The sequence below is a fragment of the Stomoxys calcitrans genome, chromosome 2 (assembly GCF_963082655.1).
Source record: "Stomoxys calcitrans chromosome 2, idStoCalc2.1, whole genome shotgun sequence".
NCBI lineage: Eukaryota > Metazoa > Arthropoda > Insecta > Diptera > Muscidae > Stomoxys > Stomoxys calcitrans.
Window position 1 is genome coordinate 145,796,464 of NC_081553.1, and position 17,766 is coordinate 145,814,229.

Genomic DNA, 17,766 nt, shown 5'->3' on the forward strand with positions numbered 1-17,766 from the left:
CTCTGACCTACGGAGCAGTGGGCTTTCGACGTTGGGAGCTTTTTCTATAACGGTCGCTTACTTGTTGTCTTTCACGCTCGCTTTGAAATTCTTCCTCACAGACTCGTTCTAGGCCGTAATTCGATCCTGCTCTGTGTTAACCCATTTCGGGATGTGGAAGTGTCTCTAAACTCAGAAATGGACTTCAACGGACCATCAGAACTCCGGAAAATATCAAAAAGTGAATCAGTCAGTCAGTTGCTGCTATGGGAATTTCTGACAACACTGTTCGACCAATTTTCCATCAAGGCCTTAAATTTTACTCGATTTTGTTGCCCGACAAAATGCATGTGCAATGCTCATTGACAACCTGCTTGAAGACGCGGTACTTTTTACCAGAGGCTCACTTTCCTAATCCGTCTGCGTCAACACGCAAAACATGCGTTATTCAAAAATCGACTGATTCAGTGTATGCGCAATGGGGGTCGCCATTTGCCCGATATTATTTTCGGGACTGCATGATAACATTTTGGGATATTTTATTCTCAAATAAATAAAGAATTAAAACACTAACCGAAGTACTTTTGTTTTCTTTTTTACCTTTCAGATATGTTTACAATTCCTTTCAATTCGGTCGGTCCGACACTGTTCGAGAATATTAATGCCCAATATTTTAGCCGTTCCGCAACTTGCAGTTCCTCTGTTTTTGACACACAGTGATCAGTGATTATGAAAGTATTACATATTTGCTATATTCACACGAAATATTGAGCACATGTCACTTGGAATGAAACATTTGCCATGTTAAGCAGTCCATGATGTCCTCAGTGTAAGATACTAAAAACACATTCAATGTTATGCATTGCATGACTTACTTAGTGACTCATTAAGAAATGATATGTAATTCCTCGGACATGAGGATCGAGTGCAATATGCATACAGCTTGCGTCAACGCCTTCAGATGTTTTACAAGTGTAACACGATTGTCATGACGTCACATGTTTGAAAAAAAAATGTAACAAGTATGGGCCTCGATTATAGCTTAATTGTAACACAGCACAAGCAAGCCAGTCTGTCAGTCACTTTTATAAAAAAATCTACGATGTCAGAAACAAGAGACGTAAAGTGGAGCTTGTTACCTACCTACAGTGCCTCGTATAATCGGAGAGAGAATGACTACAAACCAAACAAACATTTTCATGTTTAAAGCTGAATGGCATTAAGAGCAAACCCGTATTAACTAGGCAATGTAAAAAGCGACAGCAGCTCAGAGCAGAATGCAGCCGTGACGGGGCCGTAATGTCGCATGACCTGTTCGAGTATGAAACACGTCATCGCCACCTCCAACGTTGTATTGTGCAACTTGTATCCGAGCGATCACCAAACATAAGAATTTAGATACGGCTTTATGCAAGCCATATTAGAATAAGGTCACCCTAGCCAGTGCACAGCTAATTCGCGTCGTATTGGTTATTTGATTTGGTGTGCAGATGTCACTTCGTCTGTGAACGATACAAAGCGGCGAAAAGAGTAATGAAGTGGCCCCCATAAGCAATTCAAAGTCCAATAAAATGAATGGGTTGTAAAGGGTGATTTTTTTGAGGTTAGGATTTTCATGCATTAGTATTTGACAGATCACGTGGGATTTCAGACATGGTGTCAAAGAGAAAGATGCTCAGTATGCTTTGACATTTCATCATGAATAGACTTACTAACGAGCAACGCTTGCAAATCATTGAATTTTATAACCAAAATCAGTGTTCGGTTCGAAATGTGTTCAAATTTTGACAAATTTTGTTCAGCGATGAGGCTCATTTCTGGTTGAATGGCTACGTAAATAAGCAAAATTGCCGCATTTGGAGTGAAGAGCAACCAGAAGCCGTTCAAATCCCGAAAAATGCACTGTTTGGTGTGGTTTGTACGCTGGTGGAATCATTGGACCGTATTTTTTCAAAGATGCTGTTGGACGCAACGTTACGGTGAATGAACACATTTCGAACCGAACACTGATTTTGGTAATAAAATTCAATGATTTGCAAGCGTTGCTCGTTAGTAAGTCTATTCATGATGAAATGTCAAAGCATACTGAGCATCTTTCTCTTTGACACCATGTCTGAAATCCCACGTGATCTGTCAAATACTAATGCATGAAAATCCTAACCTCAAAAAAATCACCCTTTATAACAAAGAAGCAGAAAGAAAACTATTGAAGGTTTTTTTTGAATTAACCAAAACATACGTTAATTTTTTTTTTTTTTTTTTGATTGAAGTTAAGACACTTTTTTATCTTATATAGTGCATTCGGTTTTCAAGAACCCATGTAAGGGTTCGATTCTGTTCCACTGTACCCACGGACGTGGAGCAACCCATTGTGCGGTCCCCAAAAATGCCACCGCCACATCGTTAAAAAACACAAGTCCTTGTTGTTTGGTATTATTGTCAGCTCTAGGATTGAAAAATCAGCGGCGGGAAAGAGCAATGAAGTGGCCCCTACAGACAATTCAAAGTCCAAATAAAAATAATCGGTTGAATTATAAATAGGCAAAACGAAAACTGTAATCGCCACCACCTCCGTTTGACGGCAACAAAAGGCGCCTTGGCATCCATATAAGGCCATGATGCATGGGGATATACATTTCGATGCATCATACTCAGTGCACACTGCAAAATTCTCATCCCATGACGTTCACCCGCTTACTGGTATAATGAGCAATGCCGCTTGCTCGAAGTCTCCGTAGCATGTCCGTATCTTTGGCTTAGCGAGTGCTCGTGTTCGAAGCGTTAAGAAACCTTAAGACGCTTGTTAAACATATGGCTAAAATGCCATTTATAAAAGTCTCCGATATCTTATGCTAATCACGTTTGTTCCAATTTCATTTTGTGCAGTTGGCGACGTTGGTGATGCGTTGGCGGTGGGGTCACTTGCTAAATACACGAGTGTCATGCTCATTTACCGCACACACTCACACAAACACACACACACACACAAGCAAGATGAGAAGAGTAAACGATTGAATTGATTGTTGCAACCGCCATGTGGCTCCTTTTTTTCTGCGACACTGAGGTGTATTGGCCTTTGTGCCGTTCGTTGGTTGGGTGCAACTTTTCGTTTCGTTTTAGCGATTTTTGTTTCACGTTAATGAAGTCAAGGCGATTTGAAAATCAGTGATATATTCATGACGTTCCTTACGCTGCCCTCAAGTAGCCAGCGAAATATTTTCCTCGATTTTGTTTTTCTTTCAGCGGATTTGGCTATTAAAACGAATTCGTTGTTGCTGTCTCCATGTTGGGGGTCTTATATGCACATGCAGCAGCTGGACGTGCGATTTGTGGGTGTATCTGTCAGATATCGACCAGGTTTAAATTAATTTTCTGTTTGTTTTAGAGTTATTCGAATCACCGCATAAACCAACGGCCTATGTGGAGTATGACGAGTGTGTATGAGCTCAGCTAGGCATAATCAATCATTTTATGCAAACTCCCATATGCGTTGCCATTTATACCAATAATCAAGAGATCCATTACAATTCTATACATTGATGAATATGCCGTCTTTCCATATTGCCAGTGATTTTCACAGACGGACGAATGGACATGACTTTAAATGTCAAGACGATCAAGAATGTATACACTTTATGTGGCCGCAGATCAATATTTGGAGATGTTACAAACGGACACTTAAGGACACAATCATCCGTTTTGAATTTCGATCGCTCATTGGTTACTATTTAACTTCACATAGGACCATCCAATTATTATTTTTGAAAAATCTTTTTTTGAACCATACTCACAAAATTCAACATTAAAGACGCTCATATTTATGAAGCCTCTCCCCAAAGTCGATTTCCTTACCTTCATTACATTTTTCAAACATTTTTCACCAAAGGAAATGTTACCTTTAAAAATTGGAAATTTGGTCAGCTTTAAATTTAATTTCGTGATCTTTGGCTCAATCGTTAAAATTAGGGGTAGAAAAATATATATCCCCCATCCTATGGTGGTGGGTACAAAATGAGTCCACATAGTGTTGTTCCTTCTTTGGCAGTAGGGATTTGCTCTTCGGGATTTTCGTTGACTAAAAAGCAACATCGCTGTTCGAAGGGAGACTCTTGACAGGTTGTCAAACTGCGTCACCAACTTGTGGCAAATAATCTGACTTGCATTTAATTGCTTTCTTGCACGGCTTGCATATCCAATTTTAAAACAAAACTGGCTTATGCTATGTAATACACCCAAAGGTGTACAAGGTAATTACAGTTTTTGCTATAGAACTAACAGATAAGATTGTTGGCTTCCGATTGGAATCACCTGATCAAAAACAGATCAAGTGCTGGTATCTCCCTATTTATCAACCTTTCGGATTCGTCATACGAAATTTACATTGGTTTAAATACGGAGGCCACCGTAGCGCAGAGGTCAGCATGTCTGCCTATGACGCTGAACGCTTGGGTTCGCATCCCGGCGAGAAAAACATCTCTCCAAAGAGGTGTCGCACTGCGGCACGCCGTTCGGACTCGGCAATAAAAAGGAGGCCACTTATCATTGAGCTTAAACTTGAATCGGACTGTTCATGGGCATAATTTGCAATCGGATCACAGAAATTGTCCAGAAAATCGTTAGAGTGGCGAAGTTCTAAGAAGCCACATTACACGATTTAACTTATTTTATATTGCATTGTGCATCACAGCCGAAATGTGGGCGCTACCTTAGCTCAGAGGTTAGCATATCCGCCAACGACACTGAACGCCTGGCTTCGAATCCTGGTGAGAACACGAGACAAAATGTTTCAGCTGTGGTTATCTTTCTTTCCCATCGCTATGTCAAGAAAAAAGTTATAAAGAAATTGTTGTCATTACATATAAAACGACATTTGGTGCACCAATCGAACCAAGTCAAGTTATTTAAAAAAAATTACGTTTTGTTATCTTTCTATTTTTCAAATTGTTGAACAAATTTGTGCAGCAACGCGGGTAGAACTTCAACCATCTTAATGATGAGAGCTAATAAATTAATAATAATAAAACTATCTGCGGTAATTGGGCTTTTAATAGTTGTGCAAACCCGTTTCCTTTGGTCGTTTGTGTCTTTTAGTCTGGTACACCCAGAACTATTTACATTGTACGTCTATATATGCATGCTACAAAGCCAATGAGCGACAAATTCCCCAAATGCTTTGTGTGCTGGCACACGTGAATGTTCCTTTTCTGAGCCCCGAATGCGTTTTCCGTAATTGCTTTTGAGCGAAAAGTGTAGAAAATAATTGTCGTCTGTTGCAAAGTTTGGATCTGTGCCAAACTTGTAGCGTCTGAAAATCAGTGCTCTTTTACGGATAATTGTTTTACAATTATTATAATCCAATAAGTGGTGGCAGACAGCTGAGTGGAAATGTTTGCAAACTTTAAAAGTGTGGGGAGCTTTTTCTAGAGAGCACTAATTAATTACATAACTTGGCCAACTTCAAATGGCATTTGTGTTTCAGTTCTATGGGTAAGCAACTCTCGCAGGGATTTGTTGTAGATGCCGTTTAATGTTGATGACGTGCTCTTTAAGATTACCTTCATTTGCATACAAATCGAAAAGTTATGTTCACATATCCAATTGCTCCATGGTGCCGGCTTAGAATCATCACCAATGGCAGTATTAAATAAGAAATTTGCATGGATAGTTGGACAATTCCAGACCACGGGTTACAATACCAGACTTAAGACCAGCAATTTTATCATTTATGAATATATCCTTCAAATTAGATCACTGCGAATTTCATGACGATAGATGGCAACGCATAATTTATGACATATCATTAATTAATTTTCGAAACCGATGTCTACCTTATGGGAGTGGGAGAAGGCCAATCAAATAAATGGTCAATAGATTTCATATAGCCTTAAGGGCTAATGATCTTCGTATTGCCGGACCACAGCGGAAAGATTAATTCAACATTTTAAATTGTTAAAGGTGAGGTGTTAACAAGATTATGTGCAGTCAAACATTTTTTAATTATTTCTGTTTTGCTTTCGCAGCCAATGAAAATGTAAAAGAATAGTCACAACAAGAACAAACAACATACACGTACACGCATAACACTAATATTTTACAGATTGCCAACCCTGCACCATAGGATACGGGTATTCTTACTTCCTGATTCCGTTGGCAACACTCGAATGGGTCCAAAATCTAAGATATCTCCTATTTATACTTATCTCTCGATAAGAGTTCTTGAGTAGCCTCAATAGGCAATTCACAACCAACAATTAATAAAATAGATTTCTTATTTTTACCATCTATTCTTACAGCAGCATTTACAAAACGTTATGAAGGCTTTATAAAGTACTAAAAGGCTTTGTTCAGTGAGCATAAGTTACTGTAGGCTCTGACCTTCTTTAACCAAATAATAACCTCACTTGTTGTAATAAAAATCTAATAATAATACTATCTAACAAAGAGAATTTTTACGAGTAAGTAAAAAGTAAAAATAAAATATTTTTTTAATGGTATCTCCTTTTTATATATGTATGGTGTGAATCAGCTGATTGCAAATCTATTGGAATAAATTGAATTCATTAAAAAGTGCATTTAATGAGTGGAAGGCGTTATATAAGCCCGTAGGAGCTGATCTTAAGTAACACTGGTTATAATTCATTGCAATTTGAGATGTTCCCATGGCTATTTGTGCAAAGTTTGTCATTTTATAGCCGGCACACTTTTAGTGATGCAAACCAAATAAAACAAACCCAACATCCGACGGTGCACCGGTTTATGAAAATAAAGAATGTTTTTATGTTTAAAATTGCATGCTTATTGTATCCCAGCTACCTGTGACAATAACCAATACATTTGTTCTTGGTGAATTGCAGATTTTTTTTAACAAAAGTAATCCATGGAGAATGGTTTATAAGATTCGGCCAACCGATGTTTGATTTCTGATTTCGACAGAAGAATTCCATATTGAAAATTGATGCACTAAAATATTGGTCATAGTCGATTGAAAACAAAAAATATATATATAAGTTGGACACCTCCAAAACTGAATGAGATATTCCGTACATGAGTTTTTCAAGCTCTAACCAGAAGATAGTTTAGAAATCGAGCTACAAATGAACCATTCGCCGCTCTAACACAAATTTTTTTGTGGATGGCAAGCTTTCGGCCCCAAGGACAAGAGTAGGCCCCAGTCCATCTAGGGCCCTTAAATGTTGGGCATTATCTAGCAATCTTCACCATAATTGCTTATTAGATGTCATTGTATCAATCAATGACCAATAATTTTATCTTCAATCGATTCGGTCCGCCCTGGTTGCCATGAAGAAAAGATGTGCGCTTCAGCTGTCGTGTCACGCGATTCGTGAGGGAGATTCAAACCAAACCACGTGATCTTGCATGACCGAGATTGAATAAAAATTCTTCTTGCGTGAGCGCGATACTAATCACTACTCACGGGAAGACCACGAGGAAATCACGACTTACAATAAAAAAAAACTTACGGTTATAGATGCTGCTTAGCTAACTCCACTATATTTTTGATACTTCTTTGTGTCTCGCTGGGTTTGCGTAACAGATATTTCGAGATCCTCTGTAATGACCGTTTGTCCGCTTGTCGTTAACACGATAGCGATTGAATGATTTTTAAGTTCAATGTGATACTACAGCAGCTGAATTTAATACTCCACTAACGGGGCGAACTCCGTCAGACTAAATTTCTTTCCCAATTCCACAGTACAGAGGGTGGGAAATCAAACCGTTGTCTTCGGAACAGGCACATCCACCTGCAGATTCCCAAAAAGGAAATTTGGATACAGATGGTAGGCTTAGAATATAGAAAGAAATTCTCTCACAGCTGCTAGTATCAACTTCTTCGTAAAACTTATGAACCAGTCTGCATTGGTGGAGAATATTGGCGCCGCATAACGACGCATCGAAATTCTACATTTGATTTGGCTAGGCCATATTGTTAGGATGAATGAAGAAGCTTCAGCGAAAAAGTCATTTGAAGGTAAATATTGTAGTATACTCGACCAGAACTGAGAAGGAACACAAAAAATCAAGGCGCACTGAAATCTATTATGAGCTCGACTAATCGAACAAATTATCTGTCATAGTCGACTAACAAAGTTAGTCAGTATGTCATTAAGAACATTTGACTTGTACTAAATAACCGATAGGCAAATAACACAAACTTCTGCGCATTATAACTGCATCTGTAAGGATATGAAATTCCATTTACTAAAATAAATGAAACAAACAACAAATATCAAAATAAAATATTAAAAATCGACTCCCTTTTATGTAATTAAGGATAAAACAACAAAAACAAAACAAAGTTATGAATTCGGGTAATACATTTGGGCCATTTGAATAGCACATCCTGCGATTTTATCAGTTTTTGATTCAAAATCATTGATGAACGTTCACAAAACTGTAGTTTACGAAAATGTCCTTACAATTTGCTATATAGCTAAAAAAGGCAAGCTAGGCTCGAAAAGTTATTGCTGAAATTTTAAGAGAATTCGAAAATGATGTTGAATATGCCAAAATTTGAGGCCAAAATGCGTCTACAACAGCACTATTCTTAGACAAGCCTCAAATACCCCTGATGTAGCTGCCGAAATCAAGCAAAATGTAAGCATTTGTTCATGTTTCTGGACAGCAAACGCATTTTCTGATGCGTCGTATTTGAAATGAACGTTAATGAACGATAAATAACCCCTAGATCAACTTTCCTGTGATGCTCTTCAAGTTTTTGACTTGTCAAAATGATATGGACAAAAGGGTTTAACTGTTTATATATTTAGTCCTAAAAATATTACATTAGGGGGTCTTGATGACTTTATTTACTAGTTCCCCAATCGTTGCAAGGAGAAGTACTTTATAAATCGTTCTCATAGTCATTAAAATATTGTCATAGTGCGGGGAGCCACTACTTATTTTTGTGCTTTGGAGTTTTTTTTTTGTCTTGTTGAAACCACATGTCATGCAAGTCAAGCTCTTGCTTTTTGGGCAAAAGAAAGTTGGATGTCATCTCATGGTAGCGCTCACCAATCACATTTACGTTATCATTCGCATCATCTTTGAAGGAGTACGGTCCAATGAGGCCACCAGGCCATAAACCGCCCCAAACTGTGACTTTTTCTGGATGCATTGGTAGCTCTTGCAATGCTTATTTACGTAGCAGTCCGGTCTGGTACTGCCGAGATAGAGATATACAACGTGTTTTTTTCCGCCGGTTGGTAGCTGTGTCCCGATTAATGGCCAGGCCTACAGCCCCGGCATAAGTGGGTTGCTATCTGGCCATAGTCGTCAGGTTCTGGGGGATTTTAATGCACATCACTCGTCATGGCATTCTCCCCTAGGTTACGACTAGCGTGGCATAGCTTTGGCAGAGCAGATAGATAGCTCCACGTTTTGCACGGTGAATGAGGATGCCCCCACTAGGATAACGAGGAGGTGCAGCAGCTCGCCAGACATCTCAATCGCATCCCCTGATCTCCTGAGTGACGTATCCTGGCAAGCCGTCATCTCTTTGGGGTCAGACCACCTCCCCATAATCCTCACCATCGACCGACCACCCGACTTCATAACCTCTGAGCGCCGGACGTTCATCAATTACAAGAAGGCCAATTGGACTGGCTTCAGAGAGTATACCAATCGCCGCTTTAATGAACTGCCACCCCCCTCTGATGTGCTTGTGGCCGAGAGGAAATTCCGAGACATCTTCAACGCAGCAGCCGCTCGCTTTATACCAGCCGGTCGAATACCGCAAGTGCGACCCAATTTCCCGGCGCAAGCAGTGGTACTCGCAGACGAGCGTGATGGGATTCGTGCTATGGACCCCGCTAACCCCAGAATCAGCGAGCTGAATCTGGAAATAAACAGGGTAGTCAACGAACATAAGCGGAATTTGTGGCTGGAACACTTGGAGCAATGTAACTTAGGCACCGGTGCAGGCAAACTGTGGGCCGTTGTTAAGTCTCTCTCGAACCCCGGTAGACGGGACGACAGGACCTCAGTCACTTTTGGCGAGATAACCGTCACTGATCCGAAGAGATGCGCCAGGTTGTTAAACCGCCAATTTATTGTGCATCCCGAGAGAGACAGGGCAAGGAGGAGAGCCATTCGCCGTATTCGTGGTCTCCGAGCCGATGAACAGCCATCACAATTTACCGTGGGCGAAGTTACGAATGTCATCCGTGGCGCCAAATCTTCCAAGGCGTTGGGCCCCGACGGAATCTCTACATTGATGCTGAAGAATCTGAATTTACCTGGCGTTGAGTACCTTACCACTGTCCTCAACCTGTCATTGAACACTCTTATAGTTCCCGATGTCTGGAAAATGAGCAGAGTGATCCCGCTACTGAAGCCTGGAAAAGACCCGAGTTTGGGGGAGTCGTACAGACCGATCTCCCTTCTCTCACCAGTGGCTAAGACGCTTGAGGCATTACTCCTCCCGAGCCTCGTAGGAGAATTTCCATTCGCCGAGTATCAACACGGATTTCGGAGACTGCACAGCACAAAAACAGCTTTGCATGCCATCACCACACACATTTGCCGTGGCTTTAATCAACCCAGGCCATGTGATAGGACGGTCCTCGTGGCACTGGATCTATCGAAGGCATTCGACACGGTCAGCCATGCCAAATTATTTGAGGACATCGCCAACACGTCCCTCCAGCCAGGCCTGGAACGTTGGGTCGCGAATTATCTGTGTGGCCGCCAGTCATTTGTGGAATTTAGGGATAAGAAGTCGAAACACCGTAGAGTGAAACAGGGAGTTCCCCAAGGTGGGGTGATATCTCCGGCTCTGTTTAACCTCTACCTATCCTCCAACCCACCTCCTCCAGACGGCATAGAGATCGTATCATATGCGGACGATTGTACGATCATGGCATCAGGCCCCCCACCCATTGATGACATCTGCGATAGGTTGAACGTCTACCTCAACGAGCTTGCCTCATATTTCGCTGCAAGAAATCTGAAGATATCCGCCACCAAATCTTCAGCCCCACTGTTCACTACAACTACGCGTGAGGTGAATTCTGAGCTGACTGTGATGGTCGATGGAGAAATGATTCCGACCATCAAGTGTCCCAAAATACTTGGCGTCACATTTGACAGCTCCTACACTTTCTCCCCACATGCCACAGCAATCTGCAATAAAGTCAAAAGTAGAAACAAGGTCCTCAAGTCACTCGCTGGCAGCACTTGGGGTGCAGACAAAGAAACCTTGTTGACCACGTACAAAGCAATTGGCCGATCTGTGGTAAGTTATGCAGCGCCAGAATGGTCACGTCAACTTTGTGACACGCAGTGGAATAATATTCAGATCTGTCAGAATGCCGCCCTCCGAACTGCGACGGGCTGTCTCCTTAGTTCTCATGTGGACCACCTCCATCAGGAGATAAAGATCCTGCCAGTGCGAAGACATAACTACATGCTGTCTAAGCAATACCTTTTGGGCTGTTATCGCAGAAATCATCCAAATCATCATCTTGTGGATAGATACCCACCGCCCAGAAGCCTTAAGGTAGATCTACACGATCTAGAGCGTGAGGTCCAGCGCTACAAGAGAGAACCTCTAGATCAAGCGGCATATCAAGCGGGTCTGAACAACATTCATGCAGACACAGTAGTAGACGCGTTAATTGGCTACCGGGTGAATGTAGTCCCTGGAGAACGACCGCCACCCATTGCACCCGAAGAAATCGACCTCCCCCGGCAAACCAGAGTGGTTCTGGCTCAATTACGTTCCGGCAGATGCAGCCGCCTCAATTCCCACAGAGCTAGGATTGATGCCGACGTGCAAGATGTATGTCCCGATTGTAACCAGGGACCGCACGATACACGTCACCTGTTTAACTGCCCGGCCAGACCCACTCGACTCAGACCCAGATCCCTGTGGACGCACCCCATCTTAGTCGCGGAGTTCCTGGGTCTTGACACTCAACAGAATCAAGCAGACGAAAGATAGTACACAATAAACTGCTACAACAACAACAACAACAAATGAGTCAAAAATATGCTTCGTTCATAAAATAAAAGGAGCGCGCGATGAACTTTCTTAACAGAGCAGGCATTTTGATAATGAAATTCAATAATTTGCAAGCGTTGTTGGTTTGAAAGACATAGTTAAATTAAATAAAAACTCAAAACGTGCGTTAGTTTTTTGAACCAGTGTTGGCAAAAAGATAATAGCTAAAAAAACACCCTTTAGAAAGAGTATGGGGATTGTTGGCACGTACATTTTTCAAGTCGGAAAAAAGTCTATTTTAAAAAAATAACTCTTTGAGGGAAGGAAATCATCCTGGTTCATATCCAACAGGATAACGCAATGGATCTTTAAACAGGATAAAAGTATTACTTATGCAATATGTTGAAAAACTTCATTCCCAATTTAGAATACTATAATACTATTATTTAATTTTAACCCTTATGTCTATATTAATTTAAGTTAGAATGTGTTATTCAAATGACCCAAGACTTAAGATTTATGACTTGGTTTTTGTTGTATTGTCTAAATTTCTTCAAAATGGGGTCATTAATACGTAATTTATGGGTGAAAGATCTGCAGCATACTCCGGACCACTGACGAAAGACTAAGACATCTCACAGTGACAAAATCTATCAATAAATGCTGCTTCTATGAGTCATGGACTTTAAATCGGGGGATCGGAATAAGTGACAGCTTTATTAAAGACCGATCTGAACCATATTCGGGACTGTGGCAATGTGGCAATGCTAACTGTGCCAAATTTGGCACAAAAATCGGGTAATAAATACACCTTCTGTTGGCCTTAGATCATAAATCTGGAGATCGGTTTATATGGGGGCTATATTAAGATATTTACCTACATAGCCCATCATTCGAACTGTCAATGTTACAAAAAATCTCTGTGCAAAGTTTCAGCTCAACATTTAGATTTTTAAAGACTGTTGCATGATTACCACAGACAGACAGACAGACGGACATGGCTATGGTTCTAGAATTTTACGACGATCAAAAATATATACACTTTTTAGGATCGGAAATGGATATTTCATTAAGTTACAAACGGAATGACAAACTGAACTTATCCCAATCCTTTAGCGGTGGATATAAAAATTACATAAACCGATGGACTTCGAAATAATATGCAAATGGGTTAGTATGCCCATCGCTGCCTTGAACTATACTCAAAGCACATAGAAAAAACACAAATCATAACATTGTTTACCTGTTACCCGAATTGTCATAGAGGAGACGTTCATCATGCCAGACTTTTATTGATATCTTTACCAAATGCGGGGATATGATCGAACTTACCTATAAATAGAACAAAAAAGCAAAATATATATTTCCATTAGTTGTAATGAATTTAGTATTTACATTGATGAATATGAGCGAAATCATGTGTTCAGGATGAATGTGATTTGCATCAATTTTAGATGCTCCTATGATTGTTTGATAAAAGAATTGTGCCACACTTGTCCTTACATTCCTAGAAGGATTTTTCCATTAGATGAGTATAGGTTTCCAACATACCAACTCACGCACACAGCCAAGCTAAAATATTTGGCAACACATATTCAAATGCGTCTAAATACGATTACATGGACTTTCAGCATACTGAAATGTTCGTGTTGGAAGTGAATGTAAATTTGATAATTACGTGATAATTGATTTGATAGAAATTACTTTGAGAACATTTGTGTAAACAGAGTTCATTAAAATACACAATCAAACACACATCCATTTTATCCACTCACACTCCAGATAATTATTTCATTTACATTTAGAAACACGCAAAGAAAATAAATCCTTTTTGCATAAGCACATAACGAAGCCCTTGCGAACATTGGCTAGACTAAAGTCGTTCATGAATTTTTGAGAAATTTGTGTAGAATACTGCTAAAATGAAAATAAAATAAATAAAATAGGCTTTAAGTTTGGCTTGACCGTATCTTCAATTTAAGGTATCCGATGATGAACTCCTTAACCAAGAGGTCGAAACGCGTTATAACATGGTTGGCGCTGTGGTATCCTAATGACTTTTCTTTTGCATTGCAAATTAATTCGATCATTAATCTCGTCTCGAAAGGGATATGAAACTAAAAGTATACAATAACCAGTAAGGAAAGGCAAAAGTCGGGCGGTGCCGACTTTATAATACCCTAAACCTACCTTATAAAAAATTTGGAAACAAATTTGATGTATCCAGATAGCTTATTAAATTCCTGTATCAAATTTCGAGCAAAGCAAATATGTTCAAAATGTAATAACTACGGTTGACAAATGACAACAAATTATCCAAAATCTGACGAACAAAAACATGGGAGCTATATCTAAATCAGAACCGATTTCGACTAAACTTTATGGATATTGAATTCGTCGAGGAAACCGTTGTAGAAAATTTTGGGAGAATTGGTCAAAAAATGCGCTTGCAGTGGGTCTAGAATATATATTATATATATATATATTATATATATATATATATATATATATATATATATATATATATATATATATATATATATATATGTATCTGAACAGATTTCTATTAAAATTCAGTAATATCGAGAGTCCAATACTTCTTGTCGAATTTCGAGAAAATCGGTTAACAAATGACCATTTTATTGCTGTATTACTACAAATCGGAAAAACATATATATGGGAGCTGAAATCTGAACCGTTTTTTTCCAATTTCAATAGGCTTCGTCTCTAGACCGAAAAACATGCCCATACCAAATTTGAAGACGATCGGATGAAAATTGCGACCTGTAGTTTGTACACAAATTAACATGGACAGATGGACGGACAGACAGACAGAAAGTGATTCTGAGTCAATCGGTATACTTATCAATGGGTCTATCTCTCTTCCTTTTGGGGTGTTACAAACTTATTCGCCAAGTTATAATACCCTGTATCACAGTAGTGGTGTAGGGTATAAAAATTATCTTCGCCTTAACGGGCAGAAAATTTTGAAATAAACGAGGGTAGTTAAAAAGACTGTGTTTTCCTCAACAAATATCTGTAACACTTTGTACTTATCAGCCAATAGAGAAATGTCGTGGGCTTATTGCCATGTTGAGGATACCTTGCATCACTTTATCTGCCTTTCGACTCTCCGACACCGCCACTCACGTTGGAGCTGCAACAACTGTTGAGGAAGGCAAAACAGACAGGAAATGAGGTACAAATAGAGTGCGATGCGAACTCTCGTCACATTTCGTGGGGTAGTAGCGACATTAATAAGCGGGCCAAGCCCTGGCAGAATTCTTGAATACTAACGACCTAATTACACTTAATATTGATGACATCGCTACCTTTGTTAATAGGATTAGGGAGGAGGTTTTAGATAGACAATATAATCGGGAATTCTAATCGATGAGGTTCAGGATTGGATGGGTCTCCATGGAACATTCCTTCTCTGACCATCGCTACATTAAGTATAGAATAGCACGGCCAGCCCGAATCCGATAAGCTTCTGGAATTAGTTGAAAACCAACTGGACAACATTCGGAAGACAATTCAGAAGAAGACTTGGGCAAGTCCTGGAAGGAACAGATGTATAAATTGTGGGCCAAATGCCATAAATATAGGGGAGAAAATGGCACAGGGCACGCCACAGAGGGGGTTTTGTTGCCATTCTTATAGATGACTGGCTATAATATTGTACTTCTAAGAGGTAAGGATCCGAACAAGCTATGCAGAAGGGCCGAAAGGGTCTTGCAGATGGCATACGACTGGGCTAGATCTAGTGATCTCAGTGTTAATCCAGAGAAGACTGAAATCTGTCTATTGATGAGTAAGAGCCAATTTGATACACCTCGTTTCCTCAATAGAACGATTTCGGTATCTGACAAGTTCAAATACTTAGGAGTGATCTTGGACTGAAAACTTAATTGGAAGTGTCACATTCAGGAGTGTACTGAGAAGGCTCACAGATGTTGGGCACTATGTAGACGGGCCGTAGACTCGAAATGGGGCCTGAATCCGAGGATAGTCCATTGACTCTACAGGAGCGTGATTAGACCAATACTGACTTACGCCTCAGTAGTTTAGTGGACCGCTATGGAGAAAAAGTGCAGCGTTAGGATAATATAATATGTAATATATATATAATATATATATATATATATAATATTCAGAGAACATATTATTTTGTCATAGGCGGAGCGTTGAGGATCGCACACACTAGGGCACTAGAGACTACTCCAAGTATCCGACCCATAGACATACATATTATGAGTGGGGCAGCCACTGCTGGTATGAGACTTAAGGGATAATTGAGGCAACGATAGGATATCTGGAAGGAATGGAAGAGGTTTCCGATCAGATACCTGAGACGACACTTGTGGCCAATTCACAGTCTTGAACTGACGGAACCCTGGTATTGCCATCTGGAAGACCATGCTATACAGATGGATCAAAGCTACAAGACAGAGCGGCTCTGGGGGTCTACATTGAAGCCCAGGGATTGAGATCTGTATTATACTAGATCCGGCCGATCACGGAATGCGTGAGGTGGTGTGGTGTTAGCGTGAGGACGTCGAGTGTAAACATCTTTACGGACAGTAAACTTGCTATCAGGCAATAAAACCAAGTATGGTAAGGTCACCAACAGTCTTGGAGTGTAAGAAGGATATTAACGCTTTCTCTGAGGATGGCACGATCCGCATTGTTTGAGTGTGGGGACATAGCGGAGTAGGGCGGAATGAATGAGTTGGCAGTAAAGGCCAGAGGTCTGCCGTCAATAAACTTGGTTAACCCGAAGCCCTTCGTGTCGACGCAGTCCGGGTTAAGGACGTGGAACAGGGAAACAGTTGGTAGGACGACGAAAATCCTATGGAGAAATCCAGATTGTGAGAAAATGATGCTATTGCTGAAAGAAAGTAAGCAGGAGGGCAGTATAGCTAGGATACTTTCTTGTATTAAAAGCACACTGCAAGCCGATTACTGACTTAGGTATATATATGTCAATAGTGGCATGGGGTGGATTAATACCCGCGCCCTCTTCTCAACCTAACCTTACATAACCTATTTGAAAAGAGCACAAACAGTAGCATTCATTAAAAAAAGTGGACTCTTACTTACTTACTTACTTTAATTGGCTATGACAGAATATTTCTTCCACTAGCCGAACGTAGAATAGCTTTCCAAGCGCCTCGATATTCTGCGCTCATTCTAAAATCTCTGACACCAAGTTTCGAGGTGTCTCCCACAACTTGATCTTTCCATCGGGCTTTAGGTCTTCCCGGTTTGCGTGTACCACCGTGTTTGCCTTCAAAAGACTTCTTAGCTGGAGCTTCTTCATCCATTCTGACAACATGACCTAGCCAACGCAGACGTTGTATTTTGATGCGTGTAGCTATGCTATCGTCGTCATACAGCTCGTGGTTCATACGTCGCCTATATTCTCCAGTGGACTCTTAGACTGATAGAAAAATGGCAGTACTTTGCCAATGCCGGCTGGTATTATTTTATTCGCGTTATTGACAAATTTTTTTTTATACGGTTTGGTATGGGCTTAATCTCAGACGTAGTAGGCTAGTAAGATTTGACTGCGTTTAGGTAAAGGGTTTTTACTTAAAATATTGTCGTCAATAAAAACTATTTGTTTTAAGTTAATAAAATGTTTTAAAATCATTTGTGTGCGTGAAAACGTGTTCAACTACTCCACAGCGGTGAAAATGGAAATAGTACTCTAAGGGCGTTATCTTTGTAAAAAACACGGTAAAGTCTCTTGTGTGGTAAACGATTCTGTGTTGTTGTATTTCTACGAAAACCACTCCTGGAAATCAATGGATATGATATCA

The 17,766-nt window shown here is 40.2% G+C and overlaps 1 long non-coding RNA gene across 1 annotated transcript; it reads left to right on the plus strand.

Annotated features, from left to right (window-relative positions):
• The first annotated feature begins 4,919 nt into the window (after positions 1-4,919).
• Positions 4,920-6,263, plus strand: LOC106090141 (uncharacterized). Its single transcript, XR_001221758.2, has 3 exons — positions 4,920-5,011; positions 5,727-5,934; positions 6,000-6,263. It is a non-coding gene; the product is annotated as an uncharacterized LOC106090141 (long non-coding RNA).
• The last annotated feature ends 11,503 nt before the right edge of the window (positions 6,264-17,766 follow it).